At 39.8% G+C, this 9,244-nt stretch overlaps 1 long non-coding RNA gene across 1 annotated transcript; it reads left to right on the top strand.

Moving 5' to 3' along the window:
• Positions 1-4,480: 4,480 nt before the first annotated feature.
• LOC309698901 lies at positions 4,481-7,219 on the top strand. Its single transcript, XR_014274210.1, has 3 exons — positions 4,481-5,165; positions 6,980-7,037; positions 7,111-7,219. It is a non-coding gene; the product is annotated as an uncharacterized lncRNA (long non-coding RNA).
• Positions 7,220-9,244: the final 2,025 nt, after the last annotated feature.

Consider the following 9,244-nt stretch of genomic DNA (forward strand, 5'->3'; position numbering starts at 1 on the left):
AGCAGGTCAGCCACTAATCTGAAGGTCAGTGGTTCGATCCCAGGCTGCCTCCTGGCTGCATGCCAAATATCCTTGGGCAAGATACTAACCCCATGTTTGCCTACTGGTGGTGGTCAGAGGGCCCGGTGGCGCCAGTGTCCGGCAGCCTCGCCTCTGTCAGTGCGCCCCAGGGCAGCTGTGGCTACAATGTAGCTTGCCATCGCCAGTGTGTGAATGTGTGTGTGAATGGGTGAATGACTGAATGTAGTGTGAAGCGCTTTGGGGTCCTTAAGGACTAGAAAAGCGCTATACAAATGCAGGCCACTTACCATTTACACATAAAGGCCATCAGGTATTTGCTGAAAAACTCCATCCAAGATAAAGATTTTAACAAAACGAAGATTTTGCCTGGCAGTGTCAAAAGTGTCCACTCAATTCTCTGTTTTTCATGTCAGTTTGTGTGCTGTGTGTGAGCTACTATGTGCTATTGTTTGTATGGTTCTGATGGGCCAGCATATCCATACACTCAGCGTTAGATCACTACCTGTTAACCAGCCATGCTCCCGACAGTGTTCGACATTGGTTTTTGTGTTCATCACTGCCAAAAGGCAAATTGTGTATAACTGAGACACACCAGCAGCTTTCATCCCCATTAATGAGAATGGCTTGAAGAGGTCTATGTGAATGGCAACATCCATGTGCATCCACAGATTTTTGGGGAGACAATCTAAAGAAGCAGACGTGAAGGGATACTGGACTCAAGTTAGCTGACTTTTATTTATACCAGAGGTGGGACCAAGTCATTGTTTTGCAAGTCTCAAGTAAGTCTCAAGTCTTTATCCTCAAGTCTCAAGTCAAGTCTCAAGTAATGTCAGGCAAGTCAGAGTCGAGTCTCAAGTCACTGGTGTAAAAGTCCAAGTAAAGTCACAAGTCTGAAATTTTGAATTTCAAGTCCTTTCGAGTCTTTAAAAAAAAAACGAAAAAAAGCATGTTGCAGTTTTATGCTAAATGTAAATATTAGACCATGTAATTTTTAAATCTGTGTTTTTCTCAACACATGACAAAATAGTGAACTTAGAAAATATACACAAATTGTGAAATTGCACCTCTTTAAAATGCAGCTCAATTAAACCTAGCTCCAAGAATAATTTTCACCGACAGTTCTGAGATAAGCTGCATGTTATTCTTGGATGCGGTTGTAGGACTGGCTTTAAAATCGCATGACAACAATATCATACATAAATAAATGATATTTTTTAAAAAATATCATTTAAAAAAAAACTGCATCACCAACGTAGCCTGGAAAACATTTGCTAGTTAGATGAAGTCAGCTATCTCATCGTAGCATATTTATATGCATATTTATAATTATACGCTTCTTGGAGTGAGTGCATACACTCATGAAGTTTAGTAACTTCTGGTCACTGCAACAAGCCCAGCTACAGTTTACCGACGGATGGGTGCAGGACCTTGAAATGCACCGTGTAGAAAGTAAAGACCATCGTACGTATCATAAGTTTACCAGTCTCACAAATCGTCGTCATAAATACACATTCGTTAACCGTTTATTAATAGGACCTTTGAGCTCAATGGTAATTAATTAGCAGTGGAAATAATTTCTGGTAGCATCACAGAAATGTAGCAGTGACAATAATGCTGTATGCTGTAATCGTACTGGGCAATTAGTGATACAAAACAACTGTTTTATCCTGTGAATAAAAGTATATGTTTTTGTCAATGTACCATAATAACAGAAGCGAAACGCAATATTGTGTCAGGACAATTCACTATTTATGCACAATAAACAAAGGAGCATAGCGCGACAATTTCTGTTCAGCGCCAGACTTGCTTGTAACCTATATCACCAATTATGTTAAGAAAAATGACGTATTAACTACAACAGCAGACTGACCTTTGTGGAACTGCTTGGAGCAGACTAACCTGTGAGCTGGAGTGTTCTGGGACGTTATATTTGGTCTTTGAATGGCTGCAATCCAGTCGCCTCTTTGTTACTTCGGAAACATGGCTCGAACAATTTCTCTTCAGCGACGTAATCCGATAACAACCGATCTCTTTACCCGTCGGCTTCCCGTGGCTGTCATGCGACCGGCTATTGCAGTTAATAATACAACAGCTTCTTGACATTTTTGTGTTTCTTTTTATCGCTGTATAACTGATTTTAATTGAAAGCCTGCGTGCGCTAGTACCGCTTGCCACGAGTTCCCAGAATCCTTTGCGGTTCTACCCGTGAATGACGTCACATTTTCAATCTCTATATAATATGCATGTTAAATTTTATATTTGGGGTAAAATATCAAGTCTTTTCAAGTAAACCGGTTCAAGTCCAATTCAAGTCCCAAGTCATTGGTGTAAAAGTCCAAGTCAAGTCACAAGTCTTAGAACATTTTTTCAAGTCAAGTCTAAAGTCATAAAATTAATGACTCGAGTCTGACTCGAGTCCAAGTCATGTGACTCGAGTCCACACCTCTGATTTATACACTATTCCAAACAGACCCAAGAATATTGCACTGAACGTTCACATTAAAGAGATTTAGAGTTGAGTACAGCAGAGAGTTCAAGTATGAAAGCAACCCTAAAATATCTTGTTTTTGGTTATTTTCTTTACAAATTGAGGAATTCCACTGAAGTCTCCTGAATTGGGATTGGGATTGGGATTGGGACACCATCCACAGAAATGTAGGTGCAATACATTAGTCTATGTCCCAAACCTCACCTATAAAGTCAGCAGGTCTTGTTAGTGACTGAAAAAAGCAGCTGAAGATTGTTTCGTTCATGAAGGATGGATTCAGCCTGAGAGATGGGATAAAGAGCATGGACATGTGGAGAGACCTTTTTAGGTGCACTCTACTGGGAAGAGACCAAATGTTAGATCCAGGAGAGATCTGAGAGACCTGATCTATTCTAACCTCATGGCAGATTTCCAAAACAATACTGGAAATCTGGAATATTCTGCATAGCCTGCTGACAAAAACACATGACTTCACATAAGCAAAAGAAAATAGATGAACAACTTGAAAGATGGATGGACAAGCCTCCTCCAGTATAACCTTCAGATTGTTTTCAGATAGTTGTCTGACTTCTTAATCACTCAATAAAAGCATCTCGTTCAGAGTCACTTCAACAGCAATTTTGGAAACAGTATCTGGCCACAAATCTGCTTCTTTGAAGATTAAATTTACAATGTTCAGAACAGAAGTACGGACCTGTATGTGACTTATCACATCAAAGTTTACTTCACAATTCACTTCACAGAACTGTATTAAATATAAATTCCTGCTACATGTTAAAATGATTCACGGTTCCTCACCGATACCGGTAGCAGGGAGAAAGACTAAATACTGAGGGGTGAATGTAATGGTGAATTAGCCATGCTATGAGATTATTTTATGATCCATCCTGCATACAGTGCAACATGCCGCTTTCCTGTAATGGTGTATTTGCTGAGATGAGGAGGTAATAGCTGTGTCAACACTGTGGTTACCACGGAGACAGTGGGGTTTCCATAGCTGTGCACTCTTTCCCAGTGACCCAGTTTTACCATTGTGGCATTGAAGTCCAACGAGAGCTCTCAGGTCTCCACTCCTCTGCCTTTTACCTAGCCACTGAATCCTGCTGATTGATGTACAGTTTGAATAGAAGCTATGAGTGTCGCAGGCCTTGAGTCAGCGCTGTGCAAAAGAAGCATTCGGTTGAGTGCATTTGTGCTTTTTCCACTGAAATGGAAAAGGAAGATGAATTAAGAGCTGTTGGTGGTGGAGGCATACACTGGGAATCAAAAACTAAAAGTCCTTTGCTGAAAACAAGTCAAGGTAAATCTGTAAAGGTGTGAAAAGAGCTAAAACGTTTTCTTTTTAAATCTCACTAACATTTACAATAAAACCATTGCTGTGACAAATTCACTGTGAATAAACTTTAATAGTCATTCCATCTTTTATTCTATTTTTCGATATAAATGTAAAACTTCTTAAAGGGTTATTCAATAGGAAGCAATTTAATGATCCAGTGCCACAAGTAATGCATTTGTATCGAGGCAGAGGGCTGAGCCTGAAGATCATATTTTCTATGTTAATTTTCTAAACTGTTTTTACATATTTATCTATCTTTGTAATCAGAAATATTCAAAAGATTCTGTAAATGCCCTGGGATTGGGGCTTGCATCTTCAGACTCATTTGCCCATTTGGCTTAGGCATCAAATCGCTCTGTTTAAAGATTGTAGTTTTGTTTTAATGCTGTTTTTCAAGTGTCTAATCAAACTGCAGCTGAGTCTAAATATTACCAAGTCAGTAAGCCCAATGATCAGAAGGCATTTAGCGATATGCTCCCACGATCATGGGGAGAACACTCATGACCTCTTGTGCCAGAGCGTTCTCACTCCCGAGGCGTAACATGTCGACGTTTTGTCACGTCCCGCGGCGTTCCTGAGGAACGCGAAAGGAGACCTTCGGCGTTCTTATGGTACGCGGCGGGTTATGGCTGGAATCCAGTGCAATGACGCTCCCGCAGTAATAGACATTCCAGCCCTGTATTCCAGCCCTAAACCTAACCTTATCCCTAGCCCTGACCATAACCTTATTCCTGACCTTAACCAGGACTTTAATGATGTTAAATAGCGTGTTTCTAAGCGATTTGAAGAAAAAGAGCGAACATGTGTAGATTCAGTCCAGACGGTTCTCATATGTCCTCTTTTTTCCGAGGTCGTCATTTAGGAACGTGGTGGGTAGCCGAAAACGTAATATGGTGACGATTTGTCACCTAGCGTAAAATGTTACGCTTTGGGAGTGAGAACGGGTTGCTTGTGCTGACTGCTAACTACTGAGCTTCCAGCTAGCTTGCAAAGCTCATCATAGTTCTTCTCTGGATATACACTCTCTCGCTTTGCATGTGAATCCACAGAATCTGTAGGCAAAGGACAAAACATTTCCTGTTTCCCTTTGTAGTCCACTTGCAGTACTTTTGACCAATCATATACTAGCAGGGATTTAGCTAGTGGCATCTGCTAAAATGCATTCCAAAAACCCTCCACAGTCACGTGATGACAATTTAGCTTTTTACTAGAAACATAGAGGCAGACTGATTTCATGATGACCACAATTCTCAGGGAGCCATAAATCCGTTGCAGGACTTCTCGATTATTGGGACTAATCCTCGGTTAATTTTGCTTAAGGTATGAAACTTTTACTTTTTAGTTTGTACTTTATGTCCTTGTCAGTTTTGAAGATCTGCTATTTTTGCCACAAATTCACAGTGTTAACAATTAAAGCACTTTGGCTGTTTTGTATAGTTTTTCTGTCTCTGGTCCTTGAACTTGCAGACAGAAATAGCTTTGGCCCTGTGGTTTTTATCAGTGTTACAAACAAGCAGATTGCTGACTTACTTCCACATGCTTCTCAGAGCTGATACAAAAATATAAACAGCACCAGTCACACCTTATGGAAGCATATTCTTTACTCATCCAACATCTCTATATGTGACAAACAGTTTGTTAGGCTTAAGGTGTGTCGGTTAAGAAATTTGTTCAACACTGGGGTAAATTAAGAAGCTGAGACATGTCTAAGAGAAGTTGTTCATCGCCAAAATGCGTGTCAAGTTCACCATTGAAAGGCATGCTTCACCACTATTTTCCCCTCTGGATATTTGTTACTTTCAAAGATCATCTGACTGGCATAGATAATTATGCTGCTAGCTTGTTTTGGTCTCTTTTTTCCCCTTCTTTGAATGTTATTGCCCTGACATTTGAATGTTTGTGAAGACCAAAAGCAACAAAACTGCTGCAAAGCATGCCCCAGGGTTTCCACCCATGACTTCCCTTTCTTAAGAACCAAATATCTAGGACTGCTTTTTGCATTGTTGAACTTTATTTGAACTCCGATTTGAGATTCAAGGTTATACCAGGAAACTCTTGGATAATACTTCAGAGAAGATGCACAGTGTGGACAAAATTGCATTGTTTCATAGAGTGGAAAGCTGAGAGATAGCCAATTGATGAAAAAGATAAACTCTCTTTTCTTTTTGTATGTGTTTGTGTTACAGCTCTTTCTGCAGTCAGATTTTGACCGGGTGTATTACTGGCATGCTAGCTTCCCTTTGTTTTTTTTAACATGTGCTAATTATCCAAAGCTGACTAGCCTAGCTGCTTGCTACAGCTTTATGTTTGCTGTTCTTATTTAGAGTGATATCCTCTCAACTTGCACAACTTTCTCTGGATTTCTCTGCTACAACTGATTATTCTAATCATCACTAACTATCAGCTGAAGGTAGATCTTAGACCTGAGATGTCAACGTGATCCCTTTTTTCTTTTGGTATTTGAGGAGAATTCTTGACATTTTTTTCCCAGTCAGCTTCACTAACAGTGGCCAGTGGTTGCTGCAAAAATGTAGAGTTACCAGAATCAGAATCTGTTTCGTCTGTCACTTCTCTAACCTTCCTTCACACACACACACAAACACAGACCACAGGCTGTGCTGCAGCAGGAGCTCTGTGGCTGTAGGTTTGGCAGCAGAAACCACTGCACAGACACTGTTTTTGTTTGTTTTCCTGCAGAGCCCTTGCATTTTTTGTGTGTGGCCTTCTCTTGAAGGAAAGTAGTAGGTGGAGAAAGAAAAAACAACATAATTGAGATCCTAGCTCATTGAAAATCAAATGTATTTGTAGTAGAAAAGACGTGCTTTTGGGGTTTTTTTTGTTTTTTTTTACAACTGTGACCCGCATGAAAATGGGATCACAGTCAAATACTGAATGAGGACACTCAGCTGCTGCTCGGCACTGCCTGTCAACTATGCTGAAATGCTATTACAGATGTAATTGCACTGTGTTTCTGATAGCGGTGACATTTACACATAATCATCACTGTCCTTTAATGCTCCTCGTATCTCTCAGTTGTAGCAGCATGACACTGTTAACACTAAAACTCATGATATCCCAGGGCCATCTCCTATCCTATGAACTAAATGCTCATCTATCTTTTTTGTGTTTTTCAGCATCACGTGGAAGGGTTCGCTGCCATGTGAATCTGGAAGGGTTCTGAGAAGGACAAAGGTACAAAGAAACTCAAAGAAATGCAAGAAAATGCACAGACACACTTAATCCTGAGGCATCTTTCCTCTCACAGATGGTGTGTAGGACTTGAGGCTATCATTTGCTGAAGGGGCCTTCCATTTTTCCTCAGCCTTCTTCCTCTACATTCTTCTTATCCTCTGTTTTAGAACACAAGTGATCACCATTACTTAATAAATGACTCATGATTCACACATGAATTATGTATGTATTCTTGTCCTAGCATTACAGCATACAGATTAGTCCTATAAAATCGAAAGAGCTGTAAACTTTGGTAATCAGAATCAGAAAGGGTTTTACTGCCAAATGTTGAGCAGGTTTACAACATTAGGAAATTGCTGCGGTGCTTCAGTGCAAACATACTGTCATAAATTACGCTAAAATAGACATTAAAATAAAAATAAGAATAAGAATTAAAAGTGCTAAGTAGAAAGATGAGTGCAGGTGGTGATCAGTGCCAAACATGGAATGATGAAGTGAACACAGCGTAGGGTCATGTGTTAGTGGTGGCAACAGTCATACGGTTATTGTTCATGTGTCCAACAGCACAGGGGAAGAAACTGTTCTTATGGCGAGAGGTTCTGGTGCGAATGGACTGGAGCCTCCTGCCTGAGGGGAGCAGGTCAAACAGACTTTGTCCAGGGTGAGAAGGGTCAGCTGAGATCCGAGCTGCACGCCCCAGTGTCCTGGAGGTGTACAGGTCCTGCAGAGATGGGAGTCTGCACCCAATCACCTTCTCAGCAGAGAGAACAGAAAGCAAAAACACTCAGATTCTGTTTGATCTTTATATAGAATGAATGAAGTTAAACAAAAAAAGACCAGAATGACATCTTCTCTGCACAATAAAATGTAATATCTCAATGTGTGAGCAAAAGGGTTCTAGATGATAAAGAATATAGAAAGTTTTCAAAATAAAAGACTAAACACGTCAATTTGTGAAGTTCTGTTGATGTGAATTTATATCACAGGCGCGAACTCTGTATAAACCTGTATAGTCCTTGTGCACAAATTCCTCTACCGGTCTTGTAATACTTTGCAGTGTGCCACCACTTTGTGTGCTTGACTGCACAGCTGAAACCAGTAGAGAAACTGGTCCAGTTGTGTTTGGTTTCTTTTACAGTTTTTTACAGACGCTAGGACACATTTCTCAATACTTAGGTCACTTTTGCAAAACTCCTCACACAGTGAGCACAACAGAAGTCTATGTGGGCTAAACTGAGGATCAGTTATCATTGTTTTGGCACAAATGCATTCAATGACTACATCTCTCAAATTTCATGAATTATTTTCTCACTCAGACACAACAACTGCCAAAAATCTTTGTACGTACAGGACATTTTGCATGTGCTTACATACTGTTTTCAAAACTGTTAAACTTATGGCCAAAACAATAACACAATGCAAAACTTAAAAAGACAGCAAAATGCAACAGCAATATTTTATTGAAACATATTTTAAATCTAAAAATCCAGTTTAACCAGTCACAGCTGATTCTCATTGTAGATGAACATCTACACAGGTGTTACTCCTTCAATTTTTCAACTCCTTCAATTCTGGCATGCCAGAAGATTCTTTCCTAGGTGTATTGCCCTAGATGACATAAGATGTGATGTGGATGAGAACCTGTGGCCAAATGGAGAAGACCGAGTAGATTAACATTACTATTGTATGAGTATCAGTGGGTGGTGTGTATACAAATTCTTGTATTTTGGGATTACTTAGTGCAAAAAAATAAAAATACATAAACAAATATTAACCAATTCTGCATGATGTCTGATTCATTCCAGTAACATATATTGAAATTATAAACAGAGATGTGTCCTTGTTTTACACAAGAAAACACTGTGTAATGCTACATGTTGCTAGTGTTTTTTAGGTCATTGTTTTGTGGGTGACAAAGTGTGTTTGTCGGCTGTCAACCTTTGCTAGTGTTCTGGAAGAATGAGTTTATTTGAGACCTGAATAAAGTGTTTTGGTAGTTGTAGTGCATTTTGAATGTGAAATGAACTGCTTTGCCAAGCTGAAGGTCAGTTAGGAGGATTGTGTGAAGAGTTTTGCAAGAGTGGCCTAAGTATTGTGAAATGTGTCCTAGCGGCTGTAAAAAACTGTAAATTAGTGACACACTTGGAGCCTTCTGGACAGAGTTGAAGAGATGTGCTCTCTTAAAAAAATGTGTATCTTTGTCATAT

Source organism: Aulonocara stuartgranti (genome assembly GCF_965226115.1).
Source record: "Aulonocara stuartgranti genome assembly, chromosome: 22".
NCBI lineage: Eukaryota > Metazoa > Chordata > Actinopteri > Cichliformes > Cichlidae > Aulonocara > Aulonocara stuartgranti.